This window comes from Ranitomeya variabilis, chromosome 2 (assembly GCF_051348905.1).
Source record: "Ranitomeya variabilis isolate aRanVar5 chromosome 2, aRanVar5.hap1, whole genome shotgun sequence".
Taxonomy (NCBI): domain Eukaryota; kingdom Metazoa; phylum Chordata; class Amphibia; order Anura; family Dendrobatidae; genus Ranitomeya; species Ranitomeya variabilis.
The window spans coordinates 1,029,012,557-1,029,035,504 of NC_135233.1; positions in this window are offsets into that span (position 1 = coordinate 1,029,012,557).

Here is a 22,948-nt window from a genome sequence, read left to right on the forward strand (position 1 = left end):
TGCAACGCTCGATGGTCCAGATGGATGGAGTGGAGGATGGCTGGTTGATGGACACCCCATGAAAACACGGCTAAGGCGCCAACAAGGAGGAGGTGGAGTAATGTTTTGGGCTGGAATCATGGGGAGAGAGATTGTTGGCCCCTTTATGATCCCTGAAGGGGTAAAGATGAACTCCATAATCTATGTGGAGTTTCTAAAACAACACTTACTGCCATAAGCTGATAATGCTTATAACTTTACAATTGACCATTTTTTGTTCAAAATAAAAAAAAAAGGTTGAAAACTCTGCTGTGCATAATAATTTGGAACATGCATTTTGAGTGTTTTTTTTTTTTTTTTAAAAAGATACTGTTTTCATAGGCAGTTTTTTCCAAAACATTGCAATTATACTAGAATAGTAGATGACTGGAAAATAACAATGACTGCAATTCAGATAGGTAATTTAGAGAAAATATGGGGAAATATTATTTGCATAATAATTTGGAACACAGTGTAGTATTGACTGTTTGTGTTACATTTTGATGGTGTATAACACTCCAAAAAAGCGTTAAAACTTTTCCATAGACTATTAGAGTAATTTGTAAAGACAAACTTTGGATTCTCTGGTTGAGGACAATGAGTTAATTATCAATCCAGACGTTAAGGGGGGGGGGGGGGGTGATCGTGATCATCAAATCATGTCACAACTACCTTGACTACTGCAACATCCTTTTCTGTGGCCTCCCTGCTAACACCCTTGCACCTCTCCAGTCCAGCCTTAACTCTGCTGCCCAACTAATTCATCTCTCTCCTCACTACTCCTCCCCTTCCCCCCTCTGCAAATCTCTTCACTGGCTCACATTCTCTCAGTGTATCCAGTTCAAATTACTAATACTGACCTACAAAGCCATCCATAACCTGTCTCCTCCATATATCTCTGAACTAATCTCCCGATATCTTCCCTCACATAATCTCCGGTCATCCCAAGACCTCCTTCTCTCCTCCACACTTATTCGCTCCTCGCCCAACTGCCTCCAAGACTTCTCCCGAATATCTCCCATCCTCTGGAATTCTTTGCCCCAACATGTCCGACTATCAACCATAATCGGATCTTTCAGACGGAACCTGAAAACCCATCTCTTCAGGAAAGCCTACAGCCGGCACTGACCCTGCTGCCTCCTCACCACTACCAAATCTACCGCCTCACCAAAACCGGAGCTCCTACAACCCTCAATGCAGCGCCCCAGAGTCCTGGTCGTTGCAGTGATGTCGCTCTGCCACTAAGGGGAGTGATGTTACGTCTGATTGCACTAAAGGAGTTCACCTGACCAGGTATCACAGTCACACATTACACTTCACACTCTGGCCACCAGGGGGAGCAAAGGGTTCTATGTATTAGGCCACTCCTCACACTCTGGTAAAACTGGGGGTTGGATAGGAAGTTAGGGAGAAGCTGACTGGGTTTTGCTCAGGCAACATCCTGTGAGAGAGGGAGTTCCTGGGAAGATTAAGGGGGGTCTCTGTCAGGGGTGGGATCCTGACAGTGGCCTAGCGAAAAGGACAGATCGTTACGGAGCCGCGCCTGCACCCGTTGTGGTGGCATCTTAAGAAAGGACACGAAGCGAGGTTTATTGTGGAGAAGTGAGAAACGAGATCACAGCACAAAGGAGAATAGAACCAGTAGGAGTCGTGCCCTAAGATCGTGGCAACATCCTACTGAGGCGCATAGCCGGTGGCCGGAATGCCGAGGAAGTATTGGGCTCCAAGCATTACTTCAAACCAACGGCAGGACAGTTAACTTTAGGTTGTCTGTCTCACCTAATTCACCTAAGCAGACAACGGAGGCAATTGTGGGAGAGGGGCGTCTCTAGGGTCCCTATAAAATAACTCCAGGCCTACCCCGTCATACGGGTGCGTCCTAGCCATATCATCTGGGGTACGGAGAGAGAAAGAACATCAGAAACAGACACAACAGTTGTGAGAACTATCCCGTGGTGCTCAGCAGGGAAGTACTACAACACACAGGCGCTAGTAGGTAGGCACAGATTTCCACCTGCAAAGGGAACTCTGGATGTGCCTTCGGACCGGCCGGTCTCAGCCAGCCCTGTTAACAGTGCTCTGGATTGTCGATCCCGAAGCCTTCAGTAAAGAGGTAATGAGACTGCAACCCTGTGTCCTCGTTATTCATCGCACCTTGTATCACGCACCATCATCGCCCCTTTTATTGGACGCCCCTTAGCAGGGTCACGGACCGGGTCTAGCCACCGTGACAACCCCAGGACCGAGACAGAGAGGCCCGGTACCGAGTACCCCGCGGCCCTGCGTCTGGGGGCGCTCCAACTTGGCGTCACGAACAGGATCTACTTAAGCCTGAAGAATCAGGTCATGTGTGCCTTGGAACTGTGTCTGAATTGTGCTTGAACTGTGACTTATTGCAAAGACTGTGTATTGCCGCTTCCCACCAAAACCGTCGCCATTACCACGCTAAGAGGAGCACAGGAGAAGAAGAAGGGCGTGGAGTGGACGTACGCAAGCTGAAGAGCGTGAAAGACAATGGCCGCCCAATCTAAGTATTGCTGTATCCTGAGGACGTGTCCGTCAGCGGCTGAGGTCCGCCTCCTCATTATCTATGGAGGGTGGAGACCATGGAGACGGGGCCGCCCCCGAAAAAGAGCGCGGGAAGAAGATCCAGAGGAGGGGACAAAGATGGCGACTTCCAGGACACCGCATGGGGACGTCCCGGCCCGGCGCAGGGCTGCATCACCCGCAGCAGTCCCGGATACACCGTTGCTGCAGGGACTGACCATCGCGGAGCTGCCGATGGGGAGGCCCAGCAGACAGTCGCCTGATGACTGGGAAGCCGCAGCTGAAGCCCGGCAGCTGGCGCGCTGCCGAGAAGCCCACGCTCGCGTGAGTTCCCGGTTGGGCCATCCTACGGAGATCCGCCTGTCCCCCGTGTCCCCCACTCTACCCGCTCTGACCGCGGCAGACCCATGAACCCTGCCAGGGGATCGTGAGCCGCGGGAGCCGGACCTGAGGATCCTGCCAGTGACGGAACGCCGACGACCCCTGGTGGCGGCGTGGAGGAAACAGTCCCGACCTGTGGCCACGATCGACCTAACGGGTGATGTGGGGGTCCCACCATCGAGATGGGGTGTGGTGGCAGTCTTTACCTCCCAGGAAGGAAGGGGAGTCATCCAGGAGATTGGGGAGCCACTAAAGGTCCACGTCACCCGGAGCGAGGTGAAGCCTTGCTATGGAGAGATTGATGCGGATCGCGACCTGGAACCCGGGGATGCCGTGACCTACACCCAGTGGCAAAGAGGGACCGGTTGGACGGCCCGGGGCGTCCAGCGGTGCGCAACTCTTCAGGCCGTTACTGAGACTCAGGGGACTGTACCCGTTGCGGGAAAGATGACAGAAGCCCCCGCTACGGACCACCAGGCTGCCCAGGCCCATCGTGTGACTTTGGGTCCCACCCGTTCTCGGCTGAGAAGGGTGGTCGGTGAGGTGAAGCCGCTGTCGCCAGAACCAGAGTAAGCCTCAAAGTCATGGAACTGTAAATAGTTATTTGTTTGTCTTCTACTGTTTGCTGCTAAAACCCGACCAGGGTTGTCCTTAAAGGGATCCCTTCATTTACCCGGGATCCCTATTGTTTTTGCTTTTGCTTTTGTTCATCATTGTTTACAAAGACTGCCGAATCATGGACGGCGAATGGTTCACAAACTGTGTTGTAAATAGTTTGCACCTTTTTAAAGGTGCCCCTTACTGGTTTTACAAAAAGGAGAACTTTTTGAAGAGACTGTTCTTGAATACAGCGCAGAAGTTCTTGCCTTAAATGGACTTGCAGATAGGGAGTCTGCACTACCTCAAAGAGACTTGGTTTCCTCTTAAAGGGAATGTTCACGTGTTGCACTTAAGTATAATGTTACTTTAAGAATGTTGAATAGTAGTGAATAGTGTGTAGTTATTTAAGAAATAATAGAAAATGTTCGATGATGTTACTAGAGATTGAGGACAGGAAAGAGTTGAAAGCCGAGTTTCAGTGAAGTGGATCCGTAGGGGTTAGTGAGTCCTCCTGGAAACCATAGAGAGATGGTTAATTGATCTTATACTGTGAATAAAAATAGAGCTTATAGAAGAAAAGAGGCAGTAGGCCCAGACGAGTAGCCAGGCGGTCCTGCATGTTCGAAGTCAGAGAAATAAAGACAAAGTTAATTTATATTTTAGAGTTTTATAGTAAGCCTTTAGTGGGTTCAGCTTATACGCCCTTAAAGGAAAAGTTAAATTATTGTTAAAAATTTGCACTTAGTAGATAGAATACCCGGCTGGGTAATGATGGTTATTTATAGTCGAGTTAGTCATAAGTGTTATTTATAACCTTGAGTAAAAATGTAAATATGTTTCCGTTTGTAACGTTCAAGTGTCCTCACCTCCCATAAAGGGAAGCACTGTTAAATTTACTTGTTCATTGCATTTCAAAATTTTGTATGTCTTTTGCTAACATGTATTGTTGTTGTTCTTCCCAGTCCGGGAGTTCTGGATTTAACCGGGGGGGAGTGCAGCGCCCCAGAGTCCTGGTCGTTGCAGTGATGTCGCTCTGACACTAAGGGGAGTGATGTTACGTCTGATTGCACTAAAGGAGTTCACCTGACCAGGTATCACAGTCACACATTACACTTCACACTCTGGCCACCAGGGGGAGCAAAGGGTTCTATGTATTAGGCCACTCCTCATACCCCGCGGCCCTGCGTCTGGGGGCGCTCCAACTACCTATTGTCTCCATCCCCACCATCCACTAGAATATAAGCCCGCAGGGTCCTTGCCCCTCTGTATCAGTCTGTAATTGTTAGTTTGCTTACTGTAAGCAATATCTGTAATTTGTATGTAACCCCTTCTCATGTACAGCACCATGGAATCAATGGTGCTATATAAATAAATAATAATAATAAATTATACTTACCTCTATCACATGATCCTACTTCATTGATAAAAATATACATGATTTTCTAATTAAGTCTAATCTGATTATCCCGGTGCTCGGTACTTTACCAAAAATATATAAGAGGTTAGATAATCCCCCCAGATGCCTTATTGTGGCATCCACTGAATCTGTATTATCAACAGTTTCCATTTTACTAGAAAAGGCCCTCACACCTCTAGTACATGGTGCTAAATCCTTTCTATTGGACACAGGTGACTTAATTTAAATCACTGGCGGCCTGAAGGATATTCAAGAGTTTCTTGATCACATGGGACGTAAAAAGTTTGTATACTTCCATCTCCCATGAAAAGGGTCTCTCAGTGGTGAACAAATTATTGTTACATACAGGGCAGGATGACAGGGTCAGATCCACTCAAGATTGTTCTCCATGAAAACTTTTTTTCCCTTCTCCCATGACACCACCACCTGAGAAAGGGTATCCGCCCATCAAGAACAGGAAACCTTCTGAATAAAAAGGCAGAACCTCTTCTCCGCATCAGTTTGGTTTCCTGTCCTTATGGGAACCTGAAAGAGAGCGGTACTTGACTTACGCAGGACGGTGTCCAGGATGGGATGCCTTCCGGATGGTGAGGTAACACCAACCAGGAAGTCGGTGTGACACCGTGCATGCAGAGACCTCTTGGGACAAAGTCTCTGACTGACACAAGGTCCTGGGACTGCGCGTACTGGGGCTGCATGAGCGCCCCGGCAAGGTGCGCCGGGACTCGCTTCAGAGTAGGCACATGTGCAGGGTGCGCTGGTGTGATGCCGGCGTGCCCTGGTGACGAGTACACCAGAAAGTGAGGCCACCCGGGTCTGCACATGCATGGGACGCGTGACGGATATCCGACGCATCCTGGTGACGTAGCACGATGGAAGCTACAGCGGCCATCCGGGTCTGCACATGCGCAGGACTGGCTGAGGCTCCCTGCCCACAGCACGCTGGATTCAAAGGCCGGAAGTATGGGGCCAGATGGAGTTTACCTGGGCCAGATGGAGGTGACCTGGGTCATCCTGGTATAAAAGGTGATGTACCCAGTTATGGTGGCATTTCTGCATCAGTCCTAACATGGATGGGCAGCAGCAGCCACCACAGCAGCAGCAGCTACCACAGCAGCCAACACAGGAGCGATTACAGCATTGCCAGCAGCGCCATCATCAGGGACGCAGTAGTGGCAGTCGGACAATCGGCAGGACCAGCCTGAAGAGCAAGGCATGTCACAAGCCCACCTCTAGGGGGAAACATTCTTCTGAATCGATTCAGCCTCCATCTCTGATCCTGTAGATTGATCAACTGAATGGTGAGCGATCGACGTGAAAGTGCACCATATTAAAACAGGTTCCCCTTTCGCTGTGTATTTTTTACTAGGAAAGGCCCCTGAAACATAGCTTGAAATAGAATAATAAAGAGTGTGCTCTGTGCAGGAAAAGATTATCCAGAAGTAAAAGACTCTGTCCTGATTGCATACAACAGACTGTCTTGGAGGAATCCCCTGGGTTGCCTATAGACCTAGTTAGGTCAGAAGTCCAGAAGTCATTAAAGCACCTGATGGGACATGGAGAGGAGGAAATGTCAGGACTACAGTCATCTGAGTCAGAGAGATCAGTAACATTTAAAGGGGACGATTTGGTTTTCTCTGGTAATGACACCGAGGGTAGACCTTGTTTTCCAGCAGAGGACACAGACAGGCTGGTTAGGGCAATCAGGTCGACTATGGGCATAGCTGATCCCAAGACCACTAAAACAGTCCAGGACATTATGTTCAGCGGCTTGAAGCAGAGGAAAAGGCACTCTTTTCTGGTAGATGAAAAGATCAAGATGCTCATTAGTAGAGAATGGAAGAGGCCGCAGAGGAAGGGTCCACTACCATCTTAGTCAAAGAGGAGATATCTGTTTAACGAAGAGGCAGACATATGGGACAAAACTCCTAAAATTAACGTGGCAGTAGAAAAGTCAGTAAAAAAATCAACATTGCCCTTTGAGCACATAGGAGCTCTTAAGGATCCCCTGAATAAGAAGGCAAAGATTTTTCTGAAACAAATGTGGGAGTCATCAGCAGGGTCATTAAAACCGGCAATAGCGGTGACCTGCACTGCCAGTTCTAAGATGGTGTGGATACAGCTGCTTGAGGACCAACTCAGAAAAAACACCCCTAGGGAGAAGATCATGACAGACCTTCCATTGATGCAGGGAGCAGCTGCCTTCCTGGCTGACGCCCCAGCAGATTTTGACAGGTCTGCTAATCTGAGGGGATGCTCAGTCCAAGGCCAGACTATGTTCAGTCCCATGTGAGGAGAAATATTTTTTTCGGTCATGCTCTGCATGATATCCTAAAGGACTTTCCCAATGTGTCTCTTCCTCAAAACAAGAGTTCCTTTCATAGGAGAAAATATAACGGGAACAAACCCCTTAGGGAACAGGGCAACTGGAAGGACAAAAAAAAATCAAGGAACAGAGGTTTCATGTTTGGGAGGCCCTCGACAGAGAGCCGAAAGCCCTCTAAGTGAAGGGTTTCCCCAGTTTGAAGGAAGGCTGTCCTACTTCCAACCTGCCTGGGAGGAAATCTCAACCAACACCTGGATCCTCAATATAATAAAATCAGGACTGAAACTGGAGTTCAGGTCCACTCCCAGGCACAGTTTAAAGATCTTGTCCCCCAGGTCCCTTAAGGAACAACAGGCCCTAGAGGCGGAAGTGTTAGTCTTACTGCAGAAAGGGGTTCTGGTGGAGGTGCTGGTTCAGCAGCAGGGGAAGGGGTTTTATTCTCCCCTGTTTCTGATAAGGAAGCCCAACCAGTCCTTCAGGACTATATTCAACCTGAGAAGTCTCAACAAGTGTCAATAAAATCGACAATATAGATCTTGCTCCCAGGCTGCTATATGAGTGTCTTAGATTTGAAGGACGCTTACTACCATGTCCCCTTCCATCAGAGAGACCAGCAGTACCTGAGGGTAGCGGTATATATAGACAGACAACTCAGACACTTCTAATACAGGGCTCTATCCTTCAGTCTATCCATGGCCACAAGAATTTTCACCAAAATAATTCTGGAGGAAAGTCTTAGTTACTCACCAGTTAACGGTATTTTTCGGAGTCCATGACAGCACCAGCAGAGAGAGAGGGGATCCGCCCTTCAGGAACAGGAAACCTACAGATACATAAAGGCGGCACCTCTCCCACGCATCAGCTGGTTTACAGAGCACAAGAGGACCATCAAGGTTAATAACATGATTTATATACATTTCAATAATATTACTATTAACTATTTACCATGTGTGGAATATAATAAGGAAGAGGCGCACACCCAGAAACTTAAGAAAACGAGGGGGAATATACGGGTGCTGTCATGGATTCCGAAAAATATCGTTAACCAGTGAGTAACTAAGACTTTATTCGATCATCCATGACAGCACCACCAGAGAGAATTACAGAGAGCAAAACTAATTAGGGAGGGACTACAGCCTGCAGCAGCCTTACACCAAAGGAAAGGTCTGAGGAGACACCCAGATTTAATCTATAATGGTTAAAAAATGTGTTTGGAGAGGGCCAAGTAGCAGCCTTACATGTTTGGTTGATCGATACCTCCAATCTCTCCGCCCACGAGGCTGCCATGGCTCTAGTGGAATGCGCCCTTAGTTCTTCAAGCGCCGACCTGCCCTTTGAGATGTATTCTAACAAAATCGCCTCCCTGATCCACCTAGCTAGCATACTTTTTGATGCTCTAAGGCCTTTCCTAGTACCCTGATAGGACACGATCAGGGCGTTATCTTTCTTCCAGGGATCAGTAACTGCTAGATACTCTAGGATACATCTCCTTACGTCTAGGGTGTGTAGTTTCTTTTTCGTTACTAGGATTAGGGAGGAAGGATGGAAGAACTATTTCCTGCGCTCTATGAAATCTGGAAGCTACCTTAGGTAGATATGCTGGATCAGGTAAAAGTATTACCCTATCATCCCTAAGCTGCATATAAGGAGGAAGCCTGGATAATGCCTGGATGTCACTTAAGCCTAAGTCACACTAAACGACTTACCAACGATCACGACCAGCGATACGATCTGGCCGTGATCGTTGGTAAGTCGTGTGGTCGCTGGGGAGCTGTCACACAGACAGCTCTCTCCAGCGACCAACGATCAGGGGAACGACTTCGGCATCGTTGAAACTGTCTTCAACGATGCCGAAGTCCCCCTGCAGCACCCGGGTAACCAGGGTAAACATCGGGTTACTAAGTGCAGGGCCTGCTGCTCTGAACAGGCTGCCCAGACAAAGAAGCTTCATCACTCACTGATTCCCAGCTACAGAATTTCTTAAGTTTTAGGCCTAATTCACATCTGCAAAAATGGACTGCATTTCGTCATCAGTATGCTGTACCTGTTTTTCATCTGTTTTTAGTCTCGGTATCTGTTTTTACCATTCATGTATCATCCGTTTTTCTTGTAGGCTAATAAAAACTGATGGAGGTTTTCCAAACTTCTCCTAGTGCCAGTCAATGAAAAACGGAGAATGCACAGCTCCAACATGGCTGACATCTATTGGCTATATTGCTTATAGACACACACATAGACTGTAGGCATTGCATTTTTCCGCTCCCACAGGTGGTGGAAGAAACCCCTTATTTCACCACGAATCAAAGGAGACGGCGTGGATTTTGAATGGTCACTGCTAAAAGATAGAGGGTTTTCCCCAGGCTTGATTAATACCCTGCTTAAAAAAATAAGCAGAAAAATAATCACTACCAAAATTTACATCAGAATCTGGAAAAGATTCCTTCAAAACTCAGGGGTGGTAGCTGGTCAATCAGCACCAATAGACCAGATTTTAGAGTTCCTACAGAGAGGCTTAGACAAAGGATTATCCACTAGTACTCTAAGGGTATGTGTCCACGTTCAGGATTGCTTCAGGATTTGGTCAGGATTTTATGCAGGTAAAATCCTAACCAAATCTGCACATAAGGTCACTGGCGGGTCACCTGCGTTGTCCTTGAGTTTTTTCTGCAATGTAAGGACATGCTGCGTTCTTAAAAGACGCGCCGCATGTGAGTTTTCTTGGTTGTGCCGCATGCGTCTTTTACTGCATAGCGGAGACAGGATTTTATGAAATCCTCTCCACTATGCTGTAACATCTGGACGCTGCGTTTTTTATGCATGCTGCTTAATGCTGCGTCAAAAACGCAGCGTTTCCTGAACGTGGACACATACCCTTAAAGTGCAGGTGTCAGACTTAGGGGCCCTCTTTGGCTGTAACATTTCTGGGAATTATTGGATTAGTAGGTTCATTAAGGCAACAAGTAGGTCTAGGCCAATAGTGAAAAATAGGGTCATGCTGTGGGATTTAAACTTAGTCCTCACGGCCATGACGGAGGCCTCATTCGAGCCGATTTCATCGACCTCCCTTAAAGTAGCCTTCCTGGTAGCCATAATGTCAGCTCGTAGAGCAAAGGCTGAGTCACACATAACGATATAGTTAACGATATCGTTGCAACGTCACGCTTTTGGTGACGTAGCAACGATCCCGCTAACGATCTCGTTATGTGTGACAGCGACCAAAAATCAGGCCCCTGCTGGGAAGATCGTTGGTTGTTGGGGAATGATCAGGACCATTTTTTGGTCGCTGATCACCCGCTGTCATCGCTGGATCGGCGTGTGTGACGCCGATCCAGCGATGTGTTCACTTGTAACCAGGGTAAATATCGGGTTACTAAGCGCAGGGCCGCGCTTAGTAACCCAATATTTACCCTGGTTACCATTGTAAAAGTAAAAAAAAAAACCACTACATACTCACATTCTGATGTCTGTCACGTCCCCCGCCGGCGTCCACAGGGTTAAAACTGCTTTCGGCAAGAGCGCTGCTAATGCACGCGCTGCTGCCGAGAGCTTCCCTGCACTGAATGTGTCAGCGCCGGCAGTAACAGCGGTGACGTCACCGCTGTTCTCTGCTTTACGGCCGGCGCTGACACAGTCAGTGCAGGGAAGCTCTCGGCCGGAGCGCGTGCATTAGCAGCGCTCCTGCCGAAAGCAGTTTTAACCCTGTGGACGCCGGGGGACGTGACAGACATCAGAATGTGAGTATGAACTGTTTTTATTAACTTTTACAATGGTAACCAGGGTAAATATCGGGTTACTAAGCGCGGCCCTGCGCTTAGTAACCCGATATTTACCCTGGTTACAAGTGAACACATCGCTGGATCGGCGTCACACACGCCGATCCAGCGATGACAGCGGGTGATCAGCGACCAAAAAATGGTCCTGATCATTCCCCAACGACCAACGATCTTCCCAGCAGGGGCCTGATTTTTGGTCGCTGTCACACATAACGAGATCGTTAGCGGGATCGTTGCTACGTCACCAAAAGCGTGACGTTGCAACGATATCGTTAACTATATCATTATGTGTGACTCAGCCTTTGCTCTACGAGCTGACATTATGGCTACCAGGAAGGCTACTTTAAGGGAGGTCGATGAAATCGGCTCGAATGAGGCCTCCGTCATGGCCGTGAGGACTAAGTTTAAATCCCACAGCATGACCCTATTTTTCACTATTGGCCTAGACCTACTTGTTGCCTTAATGAACCTACTAATCCAATAATTCCCAGAAATGTTACAGCCAAAGAGGGCCCCTAAGTCTGACACCTGCACTTTAAGGGTATGTGTCCACGTTCAGGAAACGCTGCGTTTTTGACGCAGCATTGAGCAGCATGCATAAAAAACGCAGCGTCCAGATGTTACAGCATAGTGGAGGGGATTTCATTAAATCCTGTCTCCACTATGCAGTAAAAGATGCATGCGGCACAACCGAGAAAACTCACATGCGGCGCGTCTTTTAAGAACGCAGCATGTCCTTACATTGCAGAAAAAACTCAAGGACAACGCAGGTGACCTGCCAGTGACCTCAGGTGCAGATTTGGTCAGGATTTTACCTGCATAAAATCCTGACCAAATCCTGAAGCAATCCTGAACGTGGACACATACCCTTAGAGTACTAGTGGATAATCCTTTGTCTAAGCCTTTCTGTAGGAACTCTAAAATCTGGTCTATTGGTGCTGATTGACCAGCTACCGCCCCTGAGTTTTGAAGGAATCTTTTCCAGATTCTGATGTAAATTTTGGTAGTGATTATTTTTCTGCTTATTTTTTTAAGCAGGGTATTAATCAAGCCTGGGGAAAACCCTCTATCTTTTAGCAGTGACCATTCAAAATCCACGCCGTCTCCTTTGATTCGTGGTGAAATAAGGGGTTTCTTCCACCACCTGTGGGAGCGGAAAAATGCAATGCCTACAGTCTATGTGTGTGTCTATAAGCAATATAGCCAATAGATGTCAGCCATGTTGGAGCTGTGCATTCTCCGTTTTTCATTGACTGGCACTAGGAGAAGTTTGGAAAACCTCCATCAGTTTTTATTAGCCTACAAGAAAAACGGATGATACATGAATGGTAAAAACAGATACCGAGACTAAAAACAGATGAAAAACAAGTACAGCATACTGATGACGAAATGCAGTCCATTTTTGCAGATGTGAATTAGGCCTAAAACTTAAGAAATTCTGTAGCTGGGAATCAGTGAGTGATGAAGCTTCTTAGTGTCTGGGCAGCCTGTTCAGAGCAGCAGGTTTTCAGTAAACTTTAGATGGATGAGCTGGAGCTCTAATCCCACCCTAGCAGAGGAGAAATAAATGATGCGCTTTTGAAGAGCCATAAATTATTGCTGGGAAGCCGGTCAACATTTGTCTTTGTTAACTGTGTGTGCTCATAATGGAGCCACATTCTGTAATAATAGGAAAGATTAAGTTTTAAGCAGTGTTATGTGAAAACCAGGCTGTAAATAATTGCCTTGTTTCGGTAAAATAATTCAATTTTCAGGAATTGTTCCTTCTCTCTGCTGCAATAAATCATCTACCGTATATGTGTGCTGTATATGCATATGGTAACTTGCCTTAAGACTTTCATCACCTTGCATGGCTACTGACTGCTACATGGAAGATGAAGGAAATTGACTCTTCGGTCATTATGTATAGAAAAATGTTTTAAATAGTGTTTTCATTTGTTATATATACATTTTTAAAGTGGTTTTCTTCCCCAAATACAACTTGCATTTTTAGTGTCTGCTGCTTTTTGATGGTCTGCTGCAAGTGACATCCCCTCTACAACATGTGACTGCTGCAGCCACTCACTGCTAAGTGGTCTCGAGCCATCCCCCTCAGAATGACCACTGAGCCCAGTGATTGGCTGCAGTGGTCATATGCCGTAGTCACTGCTGCAGTCCTATCAACAAAGACTGAGGGGAAACAGGGTAGAAGCAAGATTGAAGATACCGGTTTATACTGTTTGTTTTATTTGAAAGTGTTGTCTTTGCAATCTTTAATTTGTAGAAGGGCATGGCAAAGTTATACTCTTTTTCTGTAAAGATCCCTTTCCTGTATTGATGATGGCAGCACTAAACATTTACACATAGATGGTGTATTGGTGGTTTCTATATGGCTAGGACATTTACGGTGTTTTTCCACGGTCAGGAAACGCTGCGTGTTTGATGCTGCGTAGAGCTGCAGCGTTAAACACGCAGCGTCCAGATGTTACAGCATAGTGGAGGGGATTTCCTGAAACACGCATGCGGCAGACCCAAGTAAACGAACATATGGCGCGTCTTTTCAGAACGCAGTATGTCTGTTTACAATGCGGTGACACTCTGTCGCCGCACCGTAAATTTCTCATAGATAATCATTAGATGCGGTAAAACCGCATCTAATGATTAGTCACATGCGTAGTAACTGCGTTAATGCAGCTTACTACGTATGTCGGCTAATTAACATACGTTGAGTTCCTGTGTCACATATGGAAGTACGTGACACAGGAACTTCCGGAGAGAGAGAGGTTAGTGCATCCGTCCTGTGCTTTTTTTTTTTTTAATAAAAATTAATAGCCCTCTGCGTGATGCCCAGCTGCTTACCGGAAGAGATGCCCCGGTTGTCACGTGGAATGAATTTCTCGCGGCCAGCTGATAGTACAGGTGACCGGCCATTACCCTCTCCCTGGTGGTGTAGTGTATTTCTCATGGCCAGCTTATCGCGATAAGTTCCGTGCATGTGACTGCCGGGGACGGGGTAATCTCCAGTCACCTGTACTCTCGCGATCAGCTGGCCGTGAGAAATGCATTCGACATGACCGCCGGGGAATCTCCTCCGGTAAGCAGCTCTGCTGTAGCAGAGCTGGACTCGTCGTGGGACCTTCGTTATTTTGGACAATGGCGGAACAGGGAGTATACTGTTGGTTTGGTTTTTTTTACAGGAGATCGAGGGTTTCGCAGGAATGAGAGTACAATAAAAAAAGATGTTAAAACTGTGTTGTGTTTTATTTCATTAAAATATTTTATTCTGGCTGTGTATTTTTTTAACCATTTACAAACTTTGGATTAATAATGGATAGGTGTCTTATTGACACCTCTCCATTATTAACAAGGCTTAATGTCACCTTACATTATCTGATGCATTCCTGAATGTGAAAACATACTCTTAGATATAAGATTAGGTAGGGCTACAAGAGAAGAAGGTCCGACTTCCCATCAGAAGTGTTGAAAAGTTCATTTTTGATTTGGGAAATATTAAACTGAATCCGTCCTAAAAAAAGAAAAATGGGACAACTCTGGTACATCTTGACTGTTCATTTTTCCAACTTCAGATTATTGTTAGGTCTGTATCAGTGGGAGTTAGCTGCTTTTTACACAGGTACAACTGTATTGTTTGTCCTGGTTTGTCATTGTTTAAGTGTAAGATGAATGTATGTTGGGTTGATGGTGGATGCTGTGTGCATAGATTCTTTCTGCTATGTATGTAGATGTTTTATAGTGTATCGTTGGATGATTAGATAATGTATAGGTACAGTATATTCTGCTGTGCTATGAAGGTTGATGTGTGATTTAAGCTATGTAGGTGCTGGCATGCTGTTTATGTAGTTACTGGTGTATTGTGTGATTAATGCTGGCATGCTGGGCCTATAGATGCTGTTGTATTGTGTGATTGTGTGTACATAGTTGCAACATGCTGCGTAAGTTTATAAACAAGAAAAATACCAGTCACAACTTACTATATAAATACTGTGTGTATATATATATATATATATATATATATATATATATATATATATATATATGTATATGTGTGTGTACATACATACATACATACATACATACATACATACAATCAATGGTGAATTAAAACAGGAAAGAGATTCAGGTAAAGGGTGGATGGGGTGAACAGGATCAGAGAGCACAGGTATGGAGACCTAACAACTAGATAGTAGAATACAATAAAATTGCTAAGGCACCTCCCAATAGGGGAGGATGCCTTAAACTCCAGGCACCTCCCAGCTATTGGCTGTAGATGTTTTAGCAACGTGCATGCTGGCCCTTTAAGAGGCTGGGAGAATGCGCACTCTAAGCACACTCCCAGGAAGCCTGCGTGCTGTGCACAAATCCTGAGAGGGAGCAGATGCTGAGGGAGCATGGACGGGTAAGTAAACACAAAGGGGTCCTTGCAAGGTGGAAGGAGAGGACACGTGCAGAGGCGCCCATGCTGCTCTAGCAATCTAACAGGTCTTGTTAGCCCTAGGGATTCCTTATCCCAGACCGCAGTATTACAGAGGTCAGCTGCGTTTCCATCAAGCGGTTCCACCTCCATATTCATTGTACGGAAGGGTTGACTGTGCTCTCCATAGCCCCTGACTCAAGCCTTTGGCTCCAGACATTGCAAGAATGTCCACTGGGAGTTTTGCATGTTGTCCTACTACCAGAACAATTTGCTACCACTGCGCTTTCAGCCCACTGCCACTTGAACTTCTCCTTGCCTGCAACAAACACATTCGCTGTCACTTTCACTAACTCTTACCAACTGACTAAACCAGTAAGTAGCTCCCTTTTCTACTTGGAATAATTCAAAAATGTCCATAAATAACAAAATTGACACCAGAAATGTACAGCAATAACAGAAACCAGTGTAAATAGCTGGTCAGAAGAAGAGATCCAAATTATACTTAAAACCAAAAAAGTTTTCTTATCAGCTTATATAATGATATACAACAATTGAAAGGCTAAAAACTATAGAACACAAAAGAAGTACCCTGTAGGGGGAACTACGGTACTATCCTTTTCAAAGAATGATTGCATTTACTGCAGCTATACTGTCTGTAATCCTGTTCAAAAAGAGAAAGTTAAATTGCCTACTATAATAAATATGTAAATTTAGTAACATCAAATCAAAGAAAGCATGGCATCCTGTAAAAAGCCCATGGTAAGGACTTCGATACTGCAATGAACGAGGGGTGGAGAAAATAAATGGTGGCCCAATGGTAACCAATAAATCAGGTAAGTGTGTATCAAAACTTAAAATATCTAGACATAACCACTGAATATCAGAGTATCTGGATAATATTACCTCATCTGTTGTGAACTCTGTTTTTGGGCTCCCTCTTGTGGTCACAAGTGGTACTGTGTGAGTGCTGTCTTTGGGCTCCCCCTGGTGGCTCTTTGTGTCTTTCTGCAGGTCTGAGGCGGATCAGCTGTCTCGTTATCTGTTAGCTGGTTTCCTATTTAGCTCACCTGGACTTTCAGTGTTTGCCTGCTGTCGATGTATTCAGTGCTATCTTGATCTCTCCTGAATTCCTTCGCTATCAGTCTCTTCAAGAGAAGCTAAGTTTTCTGTTTGGTTATTTTTTGCTCATTAGTGTTCAATATTTTTCTTGGTTATTTACTTGTCCAGCTTGCTAATATGTGATTTCCTTGCTTGCTGGTAGCTCTAGGGGGCTGAGTTTCTCCCCTCACACCGTTAGTTGGTGTGGGGGTTCTTGTATTCTCAGCGTGGATATTTTGTATAGGGTTTTTTACTGACCGCACAGTTCCCTGCCTGTCTTCTGCTATCTAGTATTAGTGGGCCTCATTTGCTGAATCTGTTTTCATTTCTACGTTTTGTATTTTCCCCTTACCTCACCGTTAATATTTGTTGGGGGGCTTACTATATCTTTGGGGTCATTTCTCTGAGGCAAGTGAGGTTTTACTTTCTCTATAGGGGTAGCAAGTTTCTCAGGCTGCGTCGAGACGTCCAGGAATTTAGGCACGTTCACCGGCTGCCTTTAGTGTGTTTGGTTAGGATCAGGTTTTGCGGTCAGTCCAGTTACCACCTCCCTAGAGCTCGTTCTATGTTCAGTAACTTAGCTAGTTCATTTTGTGATCCTCAGCCACTAAGGATCATAACAGTACAGCAGGCCATAAAGTGTTTAATGCATCGCAGAAGTGGGATAAGAGAAGTCCTGAGTACAATTTTTTTTTTTTTCCTCTCCCTTTGCTGCAGTCTGTCCAGCTTCTCTCATCCCCTTAATCTCTGGGTGGCTTGGAGTTCAGCTGCAGACATGGATATTCAGAGTCTGACTTCTAGTGTGGATCATCTTGCTGCAAGGGTGCAAAGCATTCAGGATTTTGTTGTTCACAGTCCTATGTCTGAACCAAAAGTACCTATGTTTTCTGGAGATAGATCTAGGTTTCTGAATTTTAAGAATAATTGTAAATTATTTCTTTCTTTGAGACCTCGTTCCTCTGGTGATTCCGCTCAGCAAGTTAGAATTGTTATCTCCCTGTTACAGGGCGACCCTCAAGATTGGGCTTTCTCCCTGGCGCCAGGAGATCCTGCATTGCTGAATGTGGATGCATTTTTTCTGGCGCTTGGTTTGCTTTATGAGGAACCTAATCTTGAGAACCAGGCAGAAAAGGCCTTGCTGGCTCTCTCTCAGGGCCAGGATGAAGCTGAGGTGTATTGTCAAAAATTTCGGAAATGGTCGGTGCTTACTCAATGGAATGAGTGTGCCCTGGCTGCAAATTTCAGAGAAGGTCTTTCTGAAGCCATTAAGAATGTTATGGTGGGGTTCCCCACGCCTGCGAGTCTGAATGACTCAATGGCTTTGGCCATTCAGATTGATCGGCGTTTGCGGGAGCGCAAATCTGCGCACCATCTGGCGGTGTTTTCTGAACAGAGACCTGAGTCTATGTAATGTGACCGAATTCTGACCAGAATTGAGCGGCAAAATCATAGACGTCAAAATGGGTTGTGCTTTTACTGTGGTGATTCAACTCATGTTATCTCAGCATGCTCTAAGCGCGTAAAAAAAATCGCTAAAATCTGTCACCATTGGTACTATACAGCCTAAATTCATTTTGTCTGTTACTTTAATTTGTTCTTTGTCATCCTACTCGGTTATGGCTTTTGTGGATTCAGGTGCTGCCCTGAACCTGATGGATTTGTCGTTTGCCAGGCGTTGTGGTTTTGTTCTGGAGCCTTTAGAATTCCCTATTCCACTGAGGGGAATTGATGCTACACCATTGGCTGAGAATAAGCCTCAGTATTGGACTCAAGTGACCATGTGCATGACTCCTGTACATCAGGAGGTGATTCGCTTTCTTGTGCTGCATAATTTGCATGATGTTGTCGTTTTGGGTCTACCATGGCTGCAGGCCCATAATCCAGTTCTGGATTGGAAAGCTATGTCTGTTTCAAGTTGGGGTTGCCAGGGAATTCATGGCGATGCTCCTTTGGTGTTAATTGCTTCTTCCACTCCTTCTGAGGTTCCTGAGTTTTTGTCGGACTACCAGGATGTATTTGATGAGCCCAGATCCGGTGCCCTGCCTCCTCACAGGGATTGTGATTGTGCTATAAATTTGATTCCTGGTAGTAAGTTCCCTAAGGGACGACTTTTTAATTTGTCTGTACCAGAACATGCCGCGATGCGGAGTTATATAAAGGAGTCTTTAGAGAAGGGACATATTCGCCCGTCCTCCTCCCCTCTTGGTGCAGGATTCTTTTTTGTGGCCAAAAAGGATGGTTCTCTGAGACCTTGTATAGATTATCGTCTACTAAATAAAATCACGGTCAAATTTCAGTATCCTTTGCCATTATTATCTGATCTGTTTGCTCGGATTAAGGGGTCCAGTTGGTTCACCAAGATAGATCTTCGTGGTGCGTATAACCTTGTGCGTATTAAGCAGGGGGATGAATGGAAAACAGCATTTAATACGCCCGAAGGCCATTTTGAGTACTTGGTGATGCCTTTTGGACTCTCTAATGCTCCTTCTGTGTTCCAGTCCTTCATGCATGACATCTTCCGAGAATATCTGGATAAATTTATGATTGTGTATCTGGATGACATTTTGGTCTTTTCTGAGGACTGGGAGTCCCATGTGAAGCAGGTCAGGATGGTATTTCAGGTCCTGCGTGCTAATGCCTTATTTGTGAAGGGCTCAAAATGTCTCTTCGGAGTACAGAAGGTTTCCTTTTTGGGTTTTATTTTTTCTCCTTCTACTATTGAGATGGACCCAGTCAAGGTCCAGGCTATTCATGACTGGACTCAGCCTACATCTGTTAAGAGTCTTCAGAAGTTCTTGGGTTTTGCTAATTTTTACCGTCGCTTCATTGCTAATTTTTCTGGCGTGGTTAAACCCTTGACGGATTTGACCAAGAAAGGTTCTGATGTGACTAATTGGTCTCCTGCGGCCGTGGAAGCCTTTCGGGAGCTGAAGCGCTGGTTTTCTTCGGCTCCAGTTTTGTGTCAGCCTGATGTCTCTCTTCCTTTTCAGGTCGAGGTTGATGCTTCTGAGATTGGAGCAGGGGCTGTTTTGTCGCAGAGAAGCTCTGATTGCTCTGTGATGAAACCTTGTGCTTTCTTTTCAAGAAAGTTTTCGCCTGCCGAGCGGAATTATGATGTGGGTAATCGGGAGTTGTTGGCTATGAAGTGGGCATTTGAGGAGTGGCGACATTGGCTTGAGGGAGCTAGGCATCGTGTGGTGGTCTTGACTGATCACAAAAATCTGATTTATCTCGAGTCTGCCAAGCGGCTGAATCCTAGAAAGGCTCGTTGGTCGTTGTTTTTCTCCCGTTTCGATTTCGTGGTCTCGTACCTGCCTGGTTCGAAGAACGTGAAGGCTGATGCTCTTTCTAGGAGTTTTGTGCCTGACTCTCCGGGAGTTTCAGAGCCGGCTGGTATCCTCAGAGAGGGAGTGATTTTGTCTGCCATTTCCCCAGATTTGCGACGAGTGCTGCAGAAATTTCAGGCGGATAAACCTGACCGTTGCCCACCAGAGAGACTGTTTGTCCCAGATAGATGGACCAGCAGAGTTATTTCCGAGGTTCATTCTTCGGTGTTGGCAGGCCATCCTGGGATTTTTGGTACCAGAGATTTGGTGGCTAGGTCCTTCTGGTGGCCTTCCTTGTCGCGGGATGTGCGTTCCTTTGTGCAGGCCTGTGGGATTTGTGCTCGGGCTAAGCCTTTGCTGTTCTCGTGCCAGCGGTTTGCTTTTGCCTTTGCCTGTCCCGAAGAGGCCTTGGACGCACATTTCCATGGATTTTATTTCGGATCTTCCAGTCTCTCAGAGAATGTCTGTCATCTGGGTGGTGTGTGATCGTTTTTCCAAAATGGTCCATTTGGTGCCCTTGCCTAAGTTGCCTTCCTCCTCCGATTTGGTTCCTCTATTTTTTCAGAATGTGGTTCGCTTGCACGGCATCCCTAAAAATATTGTGTCTGACAGAGGATCCCAGTTTGTGTCCAGATTTTGGCGGATCTTTTGTGCTAAGATGGGCATTGATTTGTCTTTTTCGTCGGCCTTCCATCCTAAGACGAATGGCCAAACCGAGCGAACTAATCAGACCTTGGAAACTTATTTAAGATGTTTTGTTTCTGCTGATCAGGATGATTGGGTGACTTTTTTGCCATTGGCCGAGTTTGCCCTTAATAATCGGGCTAGTTCTGCTACTTTGGTTTTGCCTTTTTTCTGCAATTCTGGTTTCCATCCTCGTTTTTCCTCGGGTCAGGTTGAGCCTTCTGACTGTCCTGGGGTGGATCCTGTGGTGGATAGGTTGCAGCAGATTTGGAACCATGTGGTGGACAATTTGAAGTTGTCACAGGAGAAGGCTCAGCGCTTTGCCAACCGCCGTCGCGGTGTGGGTCCCCGACTTCGTGTTGGGGATTTGGTATGGCTGTCTTCTCGGTATGTTCCTATGAAGGTCTCCTCTCCTAAATTCAAGCCTCGCTTCATCGGTCCTTATAGGATTTTGGAAATCCTTAACCCGGTGTCATTTCGTTTTGACCACCCAGCGTCATTTGCCATTCATAACGTGTTCCATAGGTCTTTGTTGCGGAGGTATGTGGTGCCTGTGGTTCCTTCTGTTGAGCCCCCTGCCCCGGTGCTGGTTGAGGGCGAATTGGAGTACGTGGTGGAGAAGATCTTGGATTCTCGTATTTCTAGACGGAGGCTTCAGTATTTGGTTAAGTGGAAGGGCTATGGTCAGGAAGATAATTCCTGGGTTGTTGCCTCTGATGTTCATGCGGCCGATTTGGTTCATGCCTTCCATGTGGCTCATCCTGATCGCCCTGGGGGTTTTGATGAGGGTTCGGTGACCCCCTCCTCAAGGGGGGGTACTGTTGTGAACTCTGTTTTTGGGCTCCCTCTTGTGGTCACAAGTGGTACTGTGTGAGTGCTGTCTTTGGGCTCCCCCTGGTGGCTCTTTGTGTCTTTCTGCAGGTCTGAGGCGGATCAGCTGTCTCGTTATCTGTTAGCTGGTTTCCTATTTAGCTCACCTGGACTTTCAGTGTTTGCCTGCTGTCGATGTATTCAGTGCTATCTTGATCTCTCCTGAATTCCTTCGCTATCAGTCTCTTCAAGAGAAGCTAAGTTTTCTGTTTGGTTATTTTTTGCTCATTAGTGTTCAATATTTTTCTTGGTTATTTACTTGTCCTTGTCCAGCTTGCTAATATGTGATTTCCTTGCTTGCTGGTAGCTCTAGGGGGCTGAGTTTCTCCCCTCACACCGTTAGTTGGTGTGGGGGTTCTTGTATTCTCAGCGTGGATATTTTGTATAGGGTTTTTTACTGACCGCACAGTTCCCTGCCTGTCTTCTGCTATCTAGTATTAGTGGGCCTCATTTGCTGAATCTGTTTTCATTTCTACGTTTTGTATTTTCCCCTTACCTCACCGTTAATATTTGTTGGGGGCTTACTATATCTTTGGGGTCATTTCTCTGAGGCAAGTGAGGTCTTACTTTCTCTATAGGGGTAGCAAGTTTCTCAGGCTGCGTCGAGACGTTCAGGAATTTAGGTACGTTCACCGGCTGCCTTTAGTGTGTTTGGTTAGGATCAGGTTTTGCGGTCAGTCCAGTTACCACCTCCCTAGAGCTCGTTCTATGTTCAGTAACTTAGCTAGTTCATTTTGTGATCCTCAGCCACTAAGGATCATAACACTCATCCCACGGGGACCAGACGTACAGCAGGATAAGTCCAAATGTTCCCCCTGTAGTGCAGCGGTATCACCGTACGCAGTGAAAACGGCAGTGACCCAAGCAAGTTCAAGCAAAATGTTCCTTTAATTTGTTACTTCACACAGTCCATAACAATACATAGTACACGGCTTTGTTTGCAGTCCCTAAACAGGCTGGACTTCCCTTTGTCCAGTTTCTCTGGGCGACCATACGCCGGGACTAAGTCTCTTTACTCACGCAGTGCACAGCACACTGTATCCTCTGGATCGCAGCCGGGTAAACAAAAGACAGCCCGAGACACAGGGTGTCAGTCTCTTTGGTACTTCTTGCCCCTGTGTTGCTTCACACAGGGAGTGCTCTGCAGACAACTGCTCTGTCTGCTTCCAAACCAACACTGACACACCTCCCCCTATACTGCAGGGCTTTTAATTAGTTACTGCTTCACCCTTCTAATCACAGCTGCACATGTGACTGCAATACACCCTCATGGCCTCACTACACCTCCGTGCGCATTCTGGAGAGCACAAACAGCGCCCCGTAGCTGTAACGGGTCACTGCCTCACATATCCTCCCCCTGTTACCCCGTATGGGCCCGAGACAGGGCATCTGCATACCCCTGTGACATCCCCGCCTGACACTGCACTAAGAAACGAGAGTAGGGACCGGAACAATTGATCAGCGCATGCATCCCTCCCCTTTGCATTTCTCCTC